The sequence below is a fragment of the Oncorhynchus tshawytscha genome, linkage group LG29 (genome assembly GCF_018296145.1).
Source record: "Oncorhynchus tshawytscha isolate Ot180627B linkage group LG29, Otsh_v2.0, whole genome shotgun sequence".
In the NCBI taxonomy this organism is placed as follows: Eukaryota; Metazoa; Chordata; class Actinopteri; order Salmoniformes; family Salmonidae; genus Oncorhynchus; species Oncorhynchus tshawytscha.
In genome coordinates, this window is record NC_056457.1 from 3,850,858 (window position 1) to 3,873,000 (window position 22,143).

The following is a 22,143-nucleotide window of genomic DNA, read 5'->3' on the forward strand; positions in this document are numbered from 1 at the left end:
TTTGTTCAAGATAAACATGATTTATTCCATGTTATTATATACTGTATATATATTTTTTTTTACCTTCACCTTTACCTTTTTTTTACCTTCAAATTCTTATTTACAATGATGGCCTACCCTGGCCAAACCCAAACCCGAACTATGCTGGGCCAATTGTGCACCGCCCTATGGGACTCCTAATCACATCCGGTTGTGATTAAGTATTTTTACGTAAATTGTTATGGCTGTTTAAAAACCCAATAATGTTGTGGGTCCATCAGACCCGCGAACATTGGGTGAATAACAAAAACATGAACACCACATAAGGGTTAAATGACAATGAATGACTAATTTTGCACAACAGGCAAACATAATATAACCACTTAGTACGCTGTATTCAGAGATAATCTATTCATCAGAAGTAGGTATATTTTTCTGCACTTGATCACACAATTAAATAGATGTATGTTAAACATCTTTGTTATGATTGTTTATGTGTGAATGAAAATGTATAACATCAACAACATTCCGGTCTGTAATTCTGCAAAATACCAAATGAAATCAAACTTTATTTATTTATTTGAATGCAACAAGTGTAGACCTTACCGTGAAATGCTTACTTACAAGCCATTAACCAACACGGCAGTTGGCAGTGTGCGGGGGTACAGATTAGTTGCGGTAATTTGCACCTGTAGGTAGGGGTGAAGTGACTATGCATAGATAATAAACAGCGAGTAGCAGCAGTGTACAAACAAATGGAGGGAGGGGTCAATGTAATACTCCGGTGGCCATTTGATTAATTGTTCAGCAGTCTTATGGCTTGGGGGTAGAATCTGTTAAGGAACCTTCTGGTCCTGGATTTGGGGCTCTGGTACCACTTGCCGTGGGGTAACAGAGAAAACAGTCTATGACTTGGGTGACTGGAGTCTCTGACACTTTTATGGGTTTTCTTCTATGTGCTTTATAATGTCAAAGCTTATTTTATAGACTGAAGTGTGGCTGAGGCAACACTATACTTGCAAGGCCATGGACTCAGTGACATTGGCTACAGTTGCCTGAAGACTTTTCTCTTCTCTTCGCATGTTTCACGTTTACTTCAGTTATGTACACAGACACAAACACACCCCAACGCACACAGAAAAAAATATATGTTTTATTTTCAGAGGAAGCTAGCACCATAATCTAGGAGTGAGATAAGGCGCTCTCCCACTGTGAGGTGAGACGGATCACTAATGTTCAGAGGTCCTCTATCAGTATGTGGGCCTCTGCTTCAGTTCTCTCTCCCACACCCAGTGTTCCTATTCTGGTGGCGTTCATTATGTTCTCCTACCCTCCACCATAACAAGTAGTTTTAGAAAGGAAATGGCTCTGGGTTCTACAGCAGCTAACGTTTAAAGCTAAAATTGACATGTCCTGGATCTGTTTATTTTCCGGTAGCAACAGAGGCAATGTTTGGAAAAAGATGGAAATAACTTAATGAATACTTCAAAGCCTTATACTGTAGCTCTGTAGCTATTTAACAACAAGATATGTATCATGCTGTTTAGGAATAATAGGGTCTCCTGAAGTTTTTTTTAGCAGTATGAATATCTTATTCTCTTGTTCTGCTTTGCATGTGGTTGGTTTCTTGAGTAGTATAATCTTGGAGAGACAGAGCAGGGATAAGAGAGTCGTGAGGTACAGTACAGGATATCAGCAGGTAATCCAGTTTGTGTGTCTCACTGTCCCAGAGGTCAGGCCTGTCAGTCATTGTTTCTAAATACAGCTGACAGCAGACACCGTACAATAGGCCTATTGGCTGCATCTCAAATGGCACCTTATTCCCTAAATAGTGCTCTACTTTTGATCAGGGCCTAAAGGGCACTGATCAAAAGTAGTGCACTATAAAGGGAATAGTGTGACGTCTGGGACGCAATTTAAGACTGAGGGAATATCTACAGATAAGCCCTTCAGCTTATTACCGGTCAAGAACCGTTTGTAGGTCAACTCAGAACAGTTCTACTTGGTCCAATTGTAACAAGTGGATAGTTTGGCCTCAATTTCAACTCGCAAATACAGTACTCTCTTTCTCTGAAAAATACATCTGAAAATAAGTGCCTCACTCACAAAGGCTATAAACATTTCATAATGTTTAATCAATGCTACAGTTTATGGGGTCAAATGCTGGCACTATAGATCTGGAGGACACCTGCATGGCAAACATGATGTCTCAGTAATCTCATAAAACATTGATTATTGGAAAGCAAGGGGTCAGGCGCCAGCCACACCTCTAAGAAAACACAATTTCTCCACAGGATCACAGAGTTCAGCAGTTATCGTTACCCTTTAGGCTTTGACTCAGGCAACATCCATATACCAGGCACTCTGGGTTTTAAATTTGTGTGGCCTCTCCAGAGTCTTCGAAGGTTGCCTCCCAAATGGCACACTATTCCCGTTATAATGCAAAATGGCACTGGTCAAAAGTAGTGCAATATAAAGGGGATAGTGTACCATTTGGGATGCAGTGGGAGTGTCAAGTGCTAGTAAGTGAAATATCTTAGCTGTGAAATCAGGAGGGGGGAGTATTGTGCCTCAGCGTCACAGAAAAGGTAACCTGAGGAGGTGGAGGTCCTTTATCTCCCAGGTTAGCGTTGCATCCCAAATGGCACCCTATTCCCTATTTTGTGCAGCACATTTTACCGGGGCCCATAGGGTTCTGGTCTAAAGTAGTGCACTATGAATGGAATCGGGTGCCATTTGGGAGGCAGCCTTAATATAACCACTCAAATAAATCCTTTCCCCCGTTGGCCACATCTCATGCAGACCATATTGACCTGTCCTCCACAGCTACCCCTATTAGAGCCAGGTTAGGTTGGACCCCTTTGGAATGAAAGGATAAGTGAGGACAGGGCATTTTGTCCTTAATCTATTATAACATTAACAAAATGTTAGTATCACTCCAGTAACACTTTACATTAATTTTCTCATATACCTGTGTAAGGCTGTAATTACTCCAGTAACAACATTCAGAATTAACATTCATAATATAAATTAACAAACCTGGTCAAGCCACCAGCACTAGCTACCATCCTGTTTACTGCATGACACATTTATGCATTTGCCAGATTAAAACAGTTAATGGTTTCACCCTGTAAAAAAACTGGCCATAACCTCCCAAGTTAGATTTTTAATTTTTAGCTAAATCAAAAAGCACTTCATAACAGTCTATCCAAACGTTTTGGTAAACTAAAAGTAATTTTGAATCCATCGTGCTAATTGAGCCTTAGCGATTTGAGGGCGACATCTTAATCTCTTACCTCATTAAGCGCTATACTGTGGAAATATTCTCATTCAAGGCAGGGACAGGAAAGCAGCCAGACAGTGTTGACTTTGGAGTCCGATGTTCTTGTATATGTGATGATAAATCATGCGCATGGTGGTCAGATGTGACTTGTCGTCTGAGCAGAAATGCAACAAGAGAACATGCTGTTAATTCTCTGACTAATCCCTCCTTATCATCTTAGGGAAATAAATCACATAAACGGATTGCCTAGGTTTAAACGATTTCCAACACATCTGTTCAATAGAGACCATTTGTACTGCTTGCCACTACTTTTCACTTTAATCTCCAAGGACAAGTGGCGGCAATCTAAGCACCACTTTGTGGTATAAGACGCTGTGGTTACTTATGAGACGGATAACCGGATATAATACAAGTTGGGTTGACATGGAAAAAGACATGATCAGCGTCTTAGTTTAGGAGCAAGCCAGAACCTCTGGCTTTGATGGTGGCAAATTGAGATTTTGTACAATCAGAACAATGCACACGTATTTCTTATAATTAGTTAAACAATAAATACTTACTCATACAACCCTTACTTAACCAGGAAAGTCAATAATGAACAAACTGATGACACATACTGTAGTACTTCTCTAATTTGAACATTGATAAGTCACTTTGCAATTCAATTTGAGGTTTGAGAACACTCACACTTTGACATCCTACGGCTCTCATCCAGTGTACAGCAATTAGACATACTCTAAGAATACAAAACATTAGGAACACCTTCCTAATATTGAGTTGCACCCACCCCTTTTGCCCTCAGAACAGCTTCAATCACCGGGGCATGGACCATCTTGACTCCACCGGGGCTGGCCCATGTTGACTCCAATAGAGTACCACAGTATCCCAAACCCATACAACCTTTTGCATGATGTCTACTTTAATGCTAATTAGCATTTTCCAATCTTAGAGTAAATAGAGCCGAATATGTTGATAAAAGTCACCATGTCCAAGAGAGATTTACATGGTTATCAAAACATCACGCCAGGGCAAACCTACACAAAACCAAGCCCTTATTTTAAGAGTTTTTTGAATGCTAGGTCTTATGGGTATTATGACACCTCCACTGTGGGACTCTACACTTCCCAAAGTTGTGTAAATTTGGCTGGTTGTCCTTTTAGGTGGTGAACCATTCTTGATACACACGGGAAACTGTTGAGTGTGAAAAACTGTGTAACAATGCAAATACAATCTACTAGTCTCTCACATCTATGCAGCCTGCCTGCCCATTGTGCTTACCTTTAGCGTCCCAAATGGCACCCTTTTGCAGATGTAGGGAATAGGGTGCCATTTGAATGCAGTCATAGACAGTATTAGATGAAGGTGAAATGTGACTCAACTCAAATAATTTGAGATAAAATAACAGATAAAAAAAGGGTGCTAGATGCCAATGTTCCCATAATAATGGCCCCCTATATCCCTGAGAGTGTGTGTTCACATAGGGTCAGCAAAGTGTTCTTTGTGTACTATGTAACTGTCTTCTTGTGGTGAAAAAAAATGCAGCGTGGTGGTTATTCATGTTTCTTTAATAAAGACTCAATACATGAATAAACTAACAAAACAATAAATGTGTGGAAACCTAAACAGTCCTATCTGGTGCAAACACAGAGACAAGAACAATCACCCACAAACACACAGTGAAACCCAGGCTACCTAAATATGGTTCCCAATCAGAGACAATGACTAACACCTGCCTCTGATTGAGAACCATATCAGGCCAGACATAGAAATAGACAAACAAGACATCCAACATAGAATGCCCACTCAGATCACACCCTGACCAACCAAAACATAGAAACATACAAAGCAAACTATAGTCAGGGTGTGACATACTATTTACACATTTTCGCCTTTTTGCAGGAAATTACTCTTCTGACCAGAATCCTCTGCAGTCTCCTCTACGGTCCCCATGCCAGATGGGAGATAAATACTGTATGATTACATTCCCAAAATACAAACATTTATATCTGTGAAATAAACTCTGAGCGGTTGGTTTGGGCCAGATACCAGGTCCGCGGAGCTTAAAACCTGTTAGGGCAAGGTGAGATGTCTGCATCTCACATAGCCTACAGGAAATGGAAATGCGCAACGCCAAATGCTAATAGTACTCGCTAAAACTCAAACTTTCATTAAAACACACATGCAGGGTACTCAATTAAAGCTACACTCGTTGTGAATCAAGCCAACATGTCAGATTTTTAAAATGCTTTTCGGCGAAAGCATGAGAAGCTATTATCTGATAGCATGCACCCCCCCGAAATACCGGAAAAAGACAAAGGAAAACAAAGGAATTAGCGTAGCCGGCGCTACACAAAACGCAGGAATAAACTATAAAACATTCATTACCTTTGACGAGATTCTTTGTTGGCACTCCTATATGTCCCATAAACATCACAATTGGGTCTTTTTTTCGATTAAATCCGTCCATGTATGCCCAAAATGTCCATTTATGAAGCGAGTCAGATCCAGGAAAAAGCAGCTTTACAAAACGCTACGTAATTTTTTTAAATTAAAAAAGTTGCAAATAAACTTCAACAAAACACTTCAAACTACTTTTATAAGCCTACTTTAGGTATTAGTACACGTTAATAATCGATCAAATTGATCACGGGGCGATCTGTATTCAATAGCAGCAGTTCTTGAAATGAAGCTCCGTTTTCTCTCTCTCAAAAGTTCAAGATGTGTACTTGATGACAGGCAGGGTCTATTTCTCATCTGACCAAAGATTAAAATCAATGCACATGACAGTACTGGCGACATCATGTGGAAGCTGTAGGCATTGCAACCTCATCGCTATCTATTTTCCCTTCCCATTGACAATACAGGCAACTGGCGGAAGGATATAATTTTTTTTTTTTGTGAACAGTTTTCCTTGGGCTTGCCCCTCACGCTCTGTTATAGCCCCAGACATGATTTAACTAGTTCTATAAACGTCAGAGTGTTTTCTATCCAACAATACTAATCACATGCATGTGCTATATTCCTGGCATGAGTAGCAGGACGTTGAAAATCTGCGCGATTTTTAACAAAATGTTGAAAAAAAAGACCCGAGCTCCAAGGGGTTGAGGCCACCACTCACTTAATTTTCAGTCAGACATATTATTGGGAACCAAAACCTTTCTTTACCTTCTCTTGCTCTGGCTCTGTAGTAGTAACCTGAATCAGAATCCCACGGTTCTGTAGGACTAAAGTTTTGAAATTGAAACGTATCTAATGAAGGTAGCTTACAATGTATGTGTTGCTTAGAAAATGCTACCAGAGGGCATCAAACTTTAACATTAATGAATTAACCTGTCATATAGTGGCTGACAATAACCATACTTAACATAGAAACACATAGAAACACTCTCCTTTTGACTTTTCAAACTCTATGGTCATCATTGGCAGGATGTGACAGGATGCTCTCGATTGTGCATCTATAGTAGTTTGTGAGTGCTTTTGGTGACAAGCCAAATTTCTTCAGCCTCCTGAGGTTAAAGAGGCACTGCTGCGCCTTCTTCACGACGCTGTCTGTGTGGGTGGACCAATTCAGTTTGTCAGTGATGTGTACGCCGAGGAACTTAAAACTTGCTACCCTCTCCACTACTGTCCCATCGATGTGGATAGGGGGGTGCTCCCTCTGCTGTTTCCTAAAGTCCACAATCATCTCCTTTGTTTTATTGACGTTGAGTGTGAGGTTATTTTCCTGACACCACACTCCGAGGGCCCTCACCTCCTCCCTGTAGGCCGTCTCATCGTTGTTGGTAATCAAGCCTACCACTGTAGTGTCGTCCGCAAACTTGATGATTGAGTTGGAGGCATGCATGGCCACGCAGTCGTGGGTGAACAGGGAGTACAGGAGAGGGCTCAGAACGCACCCTTGTGGGGCCCCAGTGTTGAGGATCAGCAGGGTGGAGATGTTGTTACCTAACCTCCCACCTGGGGGCGCCCCGTCAGGAAGTCCAGTACCCAGTTGCACAGGGTGGGGTCCAGACCCAGGGTCTCGAGCTTGATGACGAGTTTGGAGGGTACTATGGTGTTAAACCCTGAGGTGTAGTCGGTGAACAGCATTCTCACATAGGTATTCCTCTTGTCCAGATGGGCAGTGTGCAGTGTGGTTGAGATTGCATCGTCTGTGGACCTATTTGGACGGTGAGCAAATTGGAGTGGGTCTAGGGTGTCAGGTAGGGTGGAGGTGATATGGTCCTTGACTAGTCTCTCAAAGCACTTCATGATGACGGAAGTGAGTGCTACGGGGCGGTAGTCGTTTAGCTCAGTTACCTTAGCTTTCTTGGGAACAGGGACAATGGTGGCCCTCTTGAAGCATGTGGGAATAGCAGACTGGGATAAGGATTGATTAAAAATGTCCGTAAACACACCAGCCAGCTGGTCTGCGCATGCTCTGAGGATCCGGCTGGGGATGCCGTCTGGGCCTGCAGCTTTGTGAGGGTTAAAACGTTTAAATGTTTTACTCACGTCGGCTGCAGTGAAGGAGAGTCCGCAGGTTTTGGTTGCAGGCTGTGTCAGTGGCACTGTATTGTCCTCAAAGCGGGCAAAAAAGTTATTTAGTCTTCCTGGGAGCAAGACATCCGGGTCCGTGACGGGGCTGGTTTTCTTTTTGTAATCCGTGATTGACTGTAGACCCTGCCACATACCTCTTGTGTCTGAGCCGTTTAATTGTGACTCTACTTTGTCTCTATACTGACACTTAGCTTGTTTGATTGCCTTGCGGAGGGAATAGCTACACTGTTTGTATTTGGTCATGTTTCCAGTCACCTTTCCCTGGTTAAAAGCAGTGGTTCGCGCTTTCAGTTTCATGCGAATGCTGCCATCAATCCACGGTTTCTGGTTTGGGAATGTTTTAATCGTTGCTATGGGAACGACATTGTCAATGCCCTTTCTAATGAACTCGCTCACCAAATCAGCGTATTCCTCAATGTTGTTGTTGGATGCAATGCGGAACATATCCCAATCTACGTGATCAAAGCAGTTTTGAAGCGTGGAATCAGATTAGTCGGACCAGCATTGAACAGACCTGAGTGCGGGAGCTTCTTGTTTTAGTTTCTGTCTGTAGGCAGGGAGCAACAAAATGGAGTCGTTGTCAGCTTTTCCGAAAGGAGGGAGGGGGAGGGCATTATATGCGTCGCGGAAGTTAGAATAGGAATGATCCAAGGTTTTACCAGCCCTGGTTGCGCAATTGATATGCTGATACAATTTAGGGAGTCATGTTTTCAGATTAGCCTTGTTAAAATCCCCAGGTACAATGAATGCAGCCTCAGGATATGTGGTTTCCAGTTTGCAAAGAGTCAAATAAAGTTTGTTCAGTGCCATCGATGTGTCTGCTTGGGGGGGGAATATATACGGCTGTGAATATAATCGAAGAGAATTCCCTTGGTAGATAATGCGGTCGACATTTGATTGTGAGGAATTCTAAATCAGGTGAACAGAAGGACTTGAGTTCCTGTATGTTGTTGTGATCACACCAAGTCTCGTTAATCATAAGGCATACGCCCCCGCCCCTCTTCTTACCAGAAAGATGTTTGTTTCTGTCGGTGCGATGCGTGAAGAAACCAGCTGGCTGCACCGATTCCGTGAGCATCTCTCAAGTGAGCCATGTTTCCGTGAAGCAAAGAACGTTACAGTCTCTGATGTCCCTCTGGAATGCTACCCTTGCTCGGATTTCATCAACCTTGTTGTCAAGAGACTGGACATTGGCGAGTAGTATGCTCGGGAGTGGTGCGCGATGTGCCCATCTCCGGAGCCTGACCAGAAGACCACTTCGTTTCCCTCTTTTACGACGTCGTTGTTTTGGGTCGCAGGCTGGGATCCATTCCGTTGTCCTGGGTGGAAGGCAGAACACAGGATCCGCTTCGGGAAAGTCATATTCCTGGTCGTACTGATGGTGAGTTGACGTTGCACTTATATTCAGTAGTTCTTCCCGACTGTATGTAATGAAACCTAAGATTACCTGGGGTACCAATGTAAGAAATAACACTTAAAAAAAATATACTGCATAGTTTCCTAGGAACGCGAAGCGAGATGGCCATCTCTGTCGGTGCCGGAAATAGCAGAGGACGTATGTTACGTCCTCTGCTATATCATGGTTTGAGAGTTACCTGTCTAACAGAACAGAGAGGCTGTTCATTAATGGAAGCCTCTCCAACATAATGAAGGTAGAGTCAGACATACCCCAGGGCAGCTGTCCAGGCCACTTACTACATTTTTTACTGATGGCCTGCCACTGGCACTGATTAAAGCATGTGTGTCTATGTATGGTGATGATGCAACATTATACAATCCATTCGTAAAGCATTCACACCCCTTCACTTTTTACACATTTTGTTATGATACAGCCTTATTCTACAATGAATTAAATTAATGTTTTTCACTCCCACTTGGAGTTTGCCATCCTGTTTCCATTGATTCTACAACTTCATTGGAGTCCACCTTTGGTAAATTCAGAAATGCGCACGTGTCTATATAAGATCCCACATTTGACAGTGCATGTCAGAGCAAAAGCCAAGATATGAGGTCGAAGGAATTGTCCGTAGAGCTCCGAGACAGGATTGTGTCGAGACACAGATCTGGCGAAGGGTACCAAAGAACACAGTGGCCAATATCATTCTTAAATGGAAGAAGTTTGGCTTGTCTGGTAGTCTCGTGTCACTGGGCAGCTCTTGGCTGTGCTTACCTTTGTAGTCTGTAATGGTTTGCAAGCCCTGCCATATCCAACGAGCGTCAGAGCAGGTGTAGTATGACTCGATCTTAGCCCTCTATTGACGTTTTGCCTGTTTGATGGTTCGTCGGAGGTGATAGCGGGATTTCTTATGAGTACCGCTCCTTGAAAGCGGCAGCTATACCCTTTAGCTAAAAGCGGATGCTGCTTGTAATCCATGTCTTCTGGTTGGGGTATGTATGTACGGTCACTGTGGGGACGACGTCATCGATACACTTATTGATGAAGCCAATGACAGACGTGGTGTACTCCACAATGCCATTGGAGGAATCCCGGAACATTTTCCAGTCTGTACTCGCAAAACAGTCCTGTAGCTTAGCATCTGCTTCATCTGACCACTTTTTTATTGATCTAGTCACTGGTGCTTCCTGTTTTCATTTTTGCTTGTAAGCCGGAATCAGGAGGATAGAATTATGGTCAGATTTGCCAAATTGAGGGTGAGGGAGAGCTTTGTATGTGTCTCTGTGTGTAGAGTATAGGTGGTCTAGAGTTATTTTCCCTCTTGTTGCACATTTAATATGATGATAGAAATGTGGTAAAACTGATTTAAGATTCCTTGCATTAAAGTCCCCAGCTATAAGGAGTACCGCCTCTGGGTTTTCTTGTTTGCTTATGGCGGAATACAGCTCCTTCAAATGCTATCTTTAGTGCCAACCTCTGACTGAGGTGGTACGTAAACAGCTACGAAGAATACATTTGAGAACTCTCTCGGCAGGTAGTGTGGTCTACAGCTTGATATACTCAAGGCGAGCAATAGCTTGAGACTTTCTTAGATATAGTGCACCAGCTGTTATTTACAAAAATACATAGTCCGCCGCCCCTTGACTTACCAGACACCACTGTTCTATCCTGCTGGTACATCGTATAACCAGCCAACTGTATGTTGATATTGTCATCTATCAGCCACGACTCCGTAAAGCATAAGATATTCCAGTTTTTAATGTCCCGTTGGTAGTTTAATCTTCCCCGAAACTTGTCAATGTTATTATCCAAGGATTGCATGTTTGCTAAAAGAATTGAGGGAAGTGGGGCTTTATTCGAACACCTCCAACTTCTCAGAAGGCAGCCCGCTCTCCATGGCCTCTCTTTCTCTGCCTCCTCTTCACGTAGACCACGGGGGTCGGGGCCTGTTCCCGAGGGAGCCATATATCCTCCGCCTCAGGCTCATTAGAGTCGTTAAACAAGAAAAAAGATTCTGCTAGTCCGTGGTGAGTAATCGCAGTCCTGTTGTCTAGGAGTCATTTTGGTCATGAGAGACAGTAGCGGCAACATTATGCACAAAATTTGTAAAAAATAAGTTACAAACAACGTAAATAAACAAACAAAAAAACACAATCAGTTGGGGGCACATAAAACATCTGCTTTCCGCTCCGGCGCCATCTTAGGCTTTGTTCCAAATGTATAGTCTGACGAGCTCTGGTCAAAATTAGTACAATATATAGGGAATAGGGTGCCATTTGGGACACAGGACTAGTTTTCCACTTATCACAGAGACACAATAGTTTATTCCACAAATGTTGATGTGAACATTTCTAACAATACTACACTGCTCAAAAAAATAAAGGGAACACTAAAATAACACATACTAGATCTGAATGAATTAAATATTCTTATTAAATACTTTTTTCTTTACATAGTTGAATGTGCTGACAACAAAATAACACAAAAATGATCCATGCAAATCAAATTTATCAACCCATGGAGGTCTGGATTTGGAGTGGAAAACCAAACTACAGGCTGATCCAACTTTGATGTAATGTCCTTAAAACAAGTCAAAATGAGGCTCAGTAGTGTGTGTGGCCTCCACGTGCCTGTATGACCTCCCTACAACGCCTGGGCATGCTCCTGATGAGGTGGCGGATGGTCTCCTGAGGGATCTCCTCCCAGACCTGGACTAAAGCATCCGCCAACTCCTGGACAGTCTGTGGTGCAATGTGGCGTTGGTGGATGGAGCGAGACATGATGTCCCAGATGTGCTCAATTGGATTCAGGTCTTTGGAACAGGCGGGCCAGTCCATCAATGCCTTCCTCTTGCAGGAACTGCTGACACACTCCAGCCACATGAGGTCTAGCATTGTCTTGCATTAGGAGGAACCCAGGGCCAACCGCACCAGCATTTGGTCTCACAAGGGGTCTGAGGATCTCATCTCGGTACCTAATGGCAGTCAGGCTACCTCTGGCGAGCACATGGAGGGCTGTGCGGCTCCCCAAAGAAATGCCACCCCACACCATGACTGACCCACCGCCAAACCGGTCATGCTGGAGGATGTTGCAGGCAGCAGAACGTTCTCCATGGCGTCTCCAGACTCTGTCACGTCTGTCACGTGCTCAGTGTGAACATGCTTTCATCTGTGAAGAGCACAGGGCGCCAGTGGCGAATTTGCCAATCTTGGTGTTCTCTGGCAAATGCCAAATGTCCTGCACGGTGTTGGGCTGTAAGCACAACCCCCACCTGTGGACGTCGGGCCCTCATACCACCCTCATGGAGTCTGTTTCTGACCGTTTGAGCAGACACATGCACATTTGTGGCCTGCTGGAGGTCATTTTGCAGGGCTCTGGCAGTGCTCCTCCTGCTCCTCCTTGCACAAAGGCAGAGGTAGCGGTCCTGCTGCTGGGTTGTTGCCCTCCTACGGCCTCCTCCATGTCTCCTGATATACTGGCCTGTCTCCTGGTAGCGCCTCCATGCTCTGGGTACTATGCTGACAGACACAGCAAACCTTCTTGCCACATCTCACATTGATGTGCCATCCTGGATGAGCTGTAATACCTGAGCCACTTGTGTGGGTTGTAGACTCCGTCTAATGCTACCACTAGAGTGAAAGCACCGCCAGCATTCAAAAGTGACCAAAACATCAGCCAGGAAGCATAGGAATGGAGAAGTGGTCTGTGGTTACCACCTGCAGAACCACTCCTTTATTGGGGGTGTCTTGCTAATTGCCTATAATTTCCACCTGTTGTCTATTCCATTTGCACAACAGCATGTGACATTTATTGTCAATCAGTGTTGCTTCCTAAGTGGACAGTTTGATTTCACAGAAGTGTGATTGACTTGGAGTTACATTGTGTTGTTTAAGTGTTCCCTTAATTTTTTTGAGCTGTGTATATGAAGGGAGAATGTTGTAAATATTTGGCTGAAATACTTTCTACTTTTGCAGAATATTTATACTCTCACAAGCGTTGTCTTTTTTTATGTTGTTCCATGTAAATAGATATGTTAGGAGATGTTTGGATATGTAGGTATTGCCTGCTTTCCTGTTTCAATCTCGAGTTGCAATTTGATATGACATCCACACAGCATAATCTCTGCATGGAGGATGACACTTAGCCAACAAAAATCAAATCACATTGTCTCAGAAACCGATCGGCAGCTACCTCTGACGTAGTTCTCACATATTTACAAGATGAAAAACAGCAAACTGACAGTCAGTCCAGTTGTATCTTGGAAGATGCATAAAGACTAGTTAGCTCCTATGAGATGCTGATCTGACAGTAACATCCTAAGGGGCTAATGGAAGTAGGTGAGTAGGAATGGGATTACAGAAAGACGGTACACAACATGAAATACATTTCTCCAATAAAATACTGTACAGTACAATCCACAGAAACAAAAGCCAAACCCCTCTCAGTACCTTTTCTCCATTTTCCAATTGAAATAGACTGTGTCCCAAATGGCATACTATTCCCTCTATAAGTAGGGAGTACTGCACTATATAGGGATTAGGGTGTAATTTGAGACTCAACCTCGATCAAAGCATTTCCAGGTGAACTCATGTCTATTAACACATGAACAGTGGAAAGGCTAACTGCAAGCATCTTCCAAGATAATGGCGCATACTGAGAGTAGGCATATAGGGGACAGGACATTATACATGAATAAAAAGGATAAGAGCATTGAAATGGATTTCCTCAGCAAAGTTAAGGGTCACACACTCTCTGCAATGAGTTGGAGCTGCCTGCCAATTTCTAGAGTTAATTAACAGCAAACATTATTTTTGTTCTTCACTTCTCTTTCGTTGCTCTTTATTTTCGATGTGTCACATAGTTTTGAGTCTAGGATGAGTAGGGGTTAAATGCAACTGTGTAATCCTGTGTGCTTTCTTTCCAAACACTCTCTACGCACAATGTCACTTTTGAAATGTGTTGCACTACACATTGCTTAGTAATGAACAATTTCCCACTGCCAGCGAAAATTCTCAGCTTGTAATTTAGTATGAACGTTATTATCCAATGCTTTCATAAGAAATGTACACATCCAATCATATGCTCCATTTATCAACTCGACACCGAGATGAGGGACACATGCTTGGAATAGAGACTTGATCATTTACAACACATCCGTATTATTGGCTACATTTCTCTTTGGTAACACGTTCCTGTGAAGCAGTATAAATGAATAGGGCCCGGTTGGGTCTCAGGCGGCAACATCTTCACCCTGAAAAGTGATGTAGTGGTGTCAGGTTGCGAATCTTGCCCTATAAAAGCCCTGCCTCCATCAATTCTCCTCAACCTTCTCCAGTCACTGATGCTTTATGCGCCTCCACTATGGGAACAAACTCAAGACAGGAGTGAGTGTGTTCATTTCATACTAAAACGGCAAAACGGCCCCAATTGACAATTACTCAAAGGATAAGGCAGCCAGCACTGAACCCGACCGTAAAGCATTTGTGCATATTTTTCCCTTTCCATTTCTATTTTTTACTATATTGCATATCATTAGCTTGGGGAGATGTATTTCTGTGGTGGTAGTAAATTCACAATTTTCAGATGGCAACTGTGTGTGTTTGACATTTAGAAATAGGATTTTCCATATGTTGGGTTGTTCAGATAGCTTGCTTTAGCTATCTGGGTCCATTCGGATATGCTTTCCCCTCTTGTAATTGAAACACATGAGAGGGTAGATAGTTATAACTCACATCTCCATATTTGTCTTGCCTATACTACATCAGGAATGTACTCTGAGCATCATTCTGAAGGCTTCAATAGAAAAGTGATGAAGCTGATGATCACACCAGTGCAAAGTCTATTTGTTTTTAATTGGTGATAAATGAACTTGTGGATGGATACACAGTTTTCCGACACTGCAGCTCTAATTGCATCACTTCCTCTGAGGCTATTCACTCCTAACCTAATTGATCTCTGGACAGACACTAAAACTAGGGTTGCGTCCCTATGGGCCCTGGTCAAAAATAGTGCACTATGTAGGGATTAGGGTGTCATTTCAGAGGCTACCCATCAATTCAAGCAATGGTGTCATCCACCCCCCAAAAAGCGGGGACTCTGATGGCTAAATCCAATGTCAAAAGAGGAGAGTAGACTAGACATCACTTCAAATGTCAGTAATAACCAAATTCAGTATCTTTGCATTATTTAGATGTCTTGGAATTTGTTATGTGTATCTTGTGTATTTTTATCATAAACTTTGACAAAATAGAGAAGACACGTGGCCCATCACTTTCAATGGATAGCCTATGACTCATCTGTACCTATTGGAATTGCACACTATTACAGGGGATGCACAGTAAGCTTTCAACACTGAAACCACTCTGCCAACTACTATGGTTGGAGACAGGAGAAGCTAAAATTGTATGACATACGCTTGAAATCTGTGAAAGGGTTTATCAACAGTTTGTTTGACACTATGTTGCCATTTCGGTGCTGCAAGGTGTCCATTTCTTTTTAAACACACAGCAACAGAGCAGATTGATGTGACTTGTTCCAGACCTTAAGGAGCCTCGATTGACATTGACAATTGTTCATCTAATCAATGAGAGGATTATGGACTAAACCGTCAACTTAATTTAATAGCATCAATAAAGTACTATTTACGCTTATATGCCTCCAGAATACTGAAACACTTTTATTCTTATAGGCCCACCCAGTTATATATACAGACAAATATTCACACTGAATCCCAACTGATACAGTACCTGCCTGTGTAGAATAGCTACTGTAATATGAATTTCGTTTCCTTTTATTTACTCTGTCACATTGCTTTTAAATAAAATCTTCTGATTTAATTTACCTCTACATATGCATCTGCAGCAGAAAATGAATAGAATACTTAATTTCTTCATATTGTGAGAGACGGAGCAGTTCAATCTTGTTTCTAGGGAGTTGGCAGGCCCATACTGCCCTTATCATCACTGATGTATAAACTTAAATGTAATTTAATGAAAGCCATTTTCCTCCCCGCTGTGCTGCAGATAGCCGTGCTGCATTATGTTGAGCCCAATCTTTGGAAATCACAATTTCCAATACACAACAGTGATTGGTCCTGGATGCCAAGGAAAATACACATTTTCTTTCCTAGAAGCCATTTTCTTTTAACCTCCAGTTAACATGCACAGCCATTCATAATTCATAAGTCATGTCTTCCTTACCACACTACACGGCTAGAAGTATGTGGACACCTGCTCAAACATCTCATTCCAAAATCATGGGCATGAATATGGAGTTGGTCCCTCCTTTGCTGCTATAACATTCTCCACTCTTCTGGGAAGGCTTTCACTAGATGTTAGAGTATTGCTGCGAGGACTTGCTTCCATTCAGCCACAAGAACATTAGTGAGGTCGGGCACTGATGTTGAGTGATTAGGCCTGGCTCGCAGTCAGCGTTCCAATTCCTCCCAAAGGTGTTGGATGGGGTTGAGGTCAGGGCTCTGTGCAGGCCAGTCAAGTTCTTCCACAATGTTAATGGGGGCATTGTCATGCTGAAACAGGAAAGGGCCTTCCCCAAACTGTTGCCACAAAGTTGAAGGAACAGATTCATCTAGAATGTCATTGTATGCTGTATTGTTAAGATGTCCCTTCACTGGAACTAAGGGGCTTATAGCCTGAACCATGAAAAACAGCCCCGGACCATTATTCCTCCTCCACCAAACTTTACAGTTGGCACTATATATTCGGCAACAGGTGTGGCTGAAATAGCCGAATCTACTCATTTGAAGGGGCATCTACATACTTTTGTGTATGTTCCCAATTCATTCAAGAATATTTGCCCACATTTGGCTTTGGGGGCAGTACACCTTGGAGAAAATAGGTAATTGTGTTCAATTCTAGTTAATACCATTACAGCTCTAATCAGAATGCAAGGCAATTAATACTTAGGGTGGATGATATCAACATCCTCTGTAAAAATGCACATAATTTGCATCTGATCACTTTAAACCAAAACAACTCTAAAACAAGGTCATATTAAGTCAAATTAAGGATTCTGAGTAGTTATTTATTTCCCTCTCATTTTCTTAATTAGCATTAGTGTCTCCCTACTCTTACAGGAGTCACATGTAAGAGGAGTTACAGACAGGATTACTAGAGTAAATCAGAAAGCCTCTAAGCTCCTGGACCTGTGTTGACGTTAGTGCTTTGAAATTCTGTGTTCTGTATTAGGGGTGGAGAAAAAAACACTATTGATGTATGTTTATGTTGGTTCTGCTACTATGATCTTAGTGAAGAAGAACTACTACACATTGTATTCAGCTTTACATACACCCTACTGATGGATTGTTTCCCTCGTCCCTCACAACAAAGATAGCAGAAGCATCATGCCTCTAACCCATGAGCTATTATGTTAACAGTGGATTTAATCAAGAGGTCTCCTCCCATAGGTTTTGCCACAGATTTCCTCTCTCCCAGTCTTCCTAATGGCATCACTAATTTGATCCATTTATCGTCCCACTTCTATCAATTACATTTGCTTTTAAGACTGTTAAGTCAAATCTAGACGTCCTACCCATTCAGCCGGGAGCCTCTTTTAGTACAACACAGCTGCACTCTACTGCACATGCTTGTTGCGGAAATACTGACAGAATGTTCAAGGGTTGCTGATGGGCTTTTACATCAAACCAAAAAACATATATGGGAGTATAAGCTGGTTGGCATATTCAGGATATGCAATAACAACTCACAAGGAAGCGAAGCAATTGAATGCCAATGTCCAAAACCTGCATTTCCAAAAACAAGGAGAGAAACTAAACAATATTTTCAATCGAAGTTAAACATTGACCACAGTTTACATCGTATCGCACAGACCGTTCGGGTGGCAGGTGCTCAAATCACCCCTCCCGGTAGTTGGGGCTACCTGCCTCTGCTATTTTCTGCAACAACCCAATCACTCATCACACATGGTAAGCATGTTGTGCTAGTCACTACTACTAACTAGAGATGACTAGAGATGATTGAAATTGGGAAAAGGATGGACTATCAGCTGATTATAACAAATGCAAGCTAGCTATGCTGTTCGAAACATATTTGTTTTTACTTGATTTGAGTTCATTCTGATTCTATGATCTGCCCCTTACAAACAAATAGTCAAATTTCCCTATTCTGTGTTCCTGACAGTCGCATGACAGATCCAACATAAAGTAGCCTACTGCAATATTCAAACTCACCGCCCGTAGCCAGTGGACAATTGCATGTAGAAGTCCACCAAGCAGCAAGGCCACATTTTCACAGGGCAGTTGAGCCCTAGGATTCTCTGCCTCTGACCCTATTACAGGGGCTGAGTCACCAGCTTACTAGTGCTCTTCCATGCCATCCCTGCGAGGGGTGTGTCCCGTTGTGCCAGGCTTTTTTGTGCTATACTCGACTTGAGTGGGCTGAGTCACTGACGCAATCTTCCTGTCCGATCTTGTGCCCCCTTGGGCTCATGCGGTGGAGGAGATCTTTGTGGGCTATACTCAGCCTTGTCTCAGGGTAGTAAGTTGGTGGTCTGTTGATATCCCTCTAGTGGTGTGGGGATTGTGCTTTGGCAAAGTGGGTGGAGTTATATTCTGCCTGGATGGCCCTGTAGGGGGTATCGTCGGACGGGGCCACAGAGTCCCCCAACCCCCCTGTCTCAGCCTCCATTATCTATGCTGCAATAGTCTATGTGTCGGAGGGCTAGGGCCAATCTGATATATCTGGTGTAATTCTCCTGTCTTATCTGGTGTCCTGTAAGAATTTAAGTATGCTCCCTCTAATTATCTCCCACTCTCCCTCCCCTCCTGGAGGATCTGAGCCCTTGGACCATGCCTCTGAGCCCTTGGACCAGCCTGGTTCCTCTCTAGGTGTCTTTCTAGGTTCCATCCTTTCTAGGGAGTTCTACATCTGCATTGCTTGCTGTTTTAGGTTTTAGGCTGGGTTTCTGTATAAGCACTTTGTGACATCTGCTGATGTAAAAAGGGCTTTATAAATACATTTGATTTCATATCTGTGCCTGTGCCTGATTGGGACATTAGAATTATTCAGTGCCCATGGAGGCAACCATGCTGATGAAAAACATCAAACATGGCGAGTGATAAATGGTAAAAATTAGTGTCGTGGTGTGGCCTGGCGCGACCCAGTGAGACCTGATGCTGGGGGAAGAGTGGCAGAGTGGATGAGCCCACTCATCATTCCGCTGTTAGGATAATGGGAGACAGCCAACAGCCTGTATTGATTCACTGCTGTCCTGAGCACTGTGTCTGTCTGTGTCCACAATACAAAACTAAAGGACAAGGGACAGCAGATCTAAAAGGGGACAAAGGACACTCTTGCCTTTCTGTCTGATCATCTTTTGTCACTTCAAAACACTTAGCTACAAATCATCCCTTTTGATTCGAGGATGACCCACATTTAGTTTTTATTTCATTCTCTGACCCCACTTATTGTTTCCTTTTCCGTTTTCTTTCTTATCATGAAGACTTAATTCGTTGTCAGAGGACCTGGCTCAGCGGGGAAGCATTTAACATCAGAAAATCAGGCACATTGGTGGCTGCCTATTTTGCAAACACAACAGCAAAGCAGCAGTGAAAGCCAAAGGGGCGTCCTTATTTACATCATTGGCCTTTCTGTCTGTGGAGCGAGCACGCCTCTTGCTGTGTGATCAGACCACTGTGTGGTGCCTGAGAGACTGGGGCCCCTGCTGATCTACTTCCACTTCCGCAGAAACACAGATGACAATGTTTAAGGATGCAGCAGGGAGAAGGGATATGGGGAGAGAGAGATGGAGAAGGAGGGGGGAGGTAAGGGCTGAAGGGAAATAAATAGAGAGAGAGAGAGAGAGAGAGAGGCCACTGCGCAAAAAGAGGTCTGTCTGTCTCCAGAGGAAAATGTATTTAAGCAATTACCTCTAGCATGGAATAAGAAAAATGGAATATAATTGCTTAATGTAAATACCCCCCAAAAAATGCATGTAACAATCCGCTCCCTACTTTTGTTCCATAGCTTGGCCATTTGTCAGCTGTGGTGACACAATGTGGCACACATATGAAAGGAGAAAGAGGAAAAGGCAAAGGAGGCGAATTATCAAGGGCAGGACTATAGGCTGCCTGACTTGAGCTCCCTGAGGAGAGGAGGTCACTATACCACACTACACCATCATGCCGGGTATGGCAGTTGTCCTTTTGCCTACTTGAAAATTATAATCAACAATAATGCAGGCATCTGTTCACTATTAGGGACTAAGCAAATGGATGATGATTAAGGGTTGCCTCTTTAGCAACATAATTGAAATAAATTGTATAGGGAAATTGTGTAATTAACAATATGCTTGTGAAAGCTGCTCTCTTTTCTACCATGAAAGCTTGCAAAATATTGAAGGATTGAGCATGCAATGTATTAAAGGATTTATTAGCTGAACTGAGTTGCCTCGACCTGACTTTGATACATTTCATCAATGTATCAATGTACCCCTGTCGCTATCTCTTTACCATCACAACCTCATCCTCAACTCACAGCCACATGCAACAATGGCATAAACATGCAATGGCAATATGACCTCTATGAGAATTGGGTGCACCATCATCAACATTGATGTACAGCCATGACCAATCTTCCAATGTCCTTTTTGATATAATCCTTACTTGCCAATAATGGAAGGATTTTATGATTAAACATTTATGAATGATCATATAATCATATATATCATTATTATGACTACAGTAAAGAAAGAAAGAGTCTTTGTAAGCATTGATGTTCAGAGATGATATTCAAAATATTGGTCTACAATCAGGCAGGAGAGTCTAACATATTTTGACATATGATAACCGTGTATTTCTGCCTGTCAGAAATTATATTTCTCATTCGGTTTCGCAGTCGCAATTCCACTTTATTTAATTCAACATGCATCTGCCCTCATGGGAGAACATTAGCCCCTTGAGGAGAATGCTGTCTCATGAAGTGTGGGGTTACGTCCGAAATGATACCCTATTCCCTATACGGTTTACTACTTTGACTAGGGCTCTGGTCAAAAGTAGTGCACTACAGTATATAGGGAATAAGGTGCCATTTGGCACGCAGACCTTGTCTTTACACTCTCCACACGATCAGAGATGGATCCTTAGAAAACACAGACGCACGCACACACGCATGCACAGTTCATGCACAGAAAAACAAAGTACTTACAGAATCATGCCTAGAGAAACACAGGCACACAAACAAGAACATAATGCAGAGCAAACATATACGTATACGGTGTACCACATCAAGGGAACAGTGGAGAGAGAGAGCGAGAGAGCAACCAAGGTGTGACGCATTCCTATGGCATCAGAGTGTTACACCCGCAATCAATGATAAATGGTGATCTTGTAGGCAGGACGTAACCTTCACACCCATTGAAGATGAATGGTCTAGCTAGAAAAGGCTATGACACAGCAAGTCATCATAGTGTCCTGGGGAAAATGAAACAAAAAATACAACCATACAGTCCTACCAAAGGGATGATTCATTTGTCTAGTTTGTCTTATATGCGGAGTAGTGCAGTTCAGCATTGTTCAGCACTGTTTGGCACAGGCACACAACACAATTCCCTACAAAGGCAAGGTTTACTACATGTGCTATACACATTCATCCATTATAAATCAAAGGGATTTGAGAGCCGCAGCCTGACTTTCTTTCGTCTTTGCCGATAAATAAATAAATAAATAAAATGAATATGAATGAATAATGCTACCATCTGTTAATGTCATTCTAAACAGCCATAAAGTTGATTTCTCGGGTCTACGTAGGCTGGAGTACACTCGTCCCCTTTACATTATGGTAGTTGTAATGCTGCTATATTTCTGGTAATGCATATTCGGTTATCAGGTTCTTGCCTTTTTTAGCATTGATTGTCCTTTGTCATCTTACTTTCTCCTCTTGTAAACAGAACTAAACTTCTAGCTAATATG

The 22,143-nt window shown here is 42.6% G+C and overlaps 1 protein-coding gene across 1 annotated transcript in view; it reads right to left on the minus strand.

The window, feature by feature from the left end:
• The window catches only part of LOC112228032 (cadherin-18-like), a 234,694-nt gene extending 231,285 nt beyond the window's left edge, over nucleotides 1-3,409 (minus strand). The window contains exon 1 of the mRNA XM_024393153.2: nucleotides 3,276-3,409. The gene's annotated coding sequence lies outside the window, so the exon portion shown is untranslated. The remainder of the gene's footprint in view (nucleotides 1-3,275) is intronic.
• Nucleotides 3,410-22,143: the final 18,734 nt, after the last annotated feature.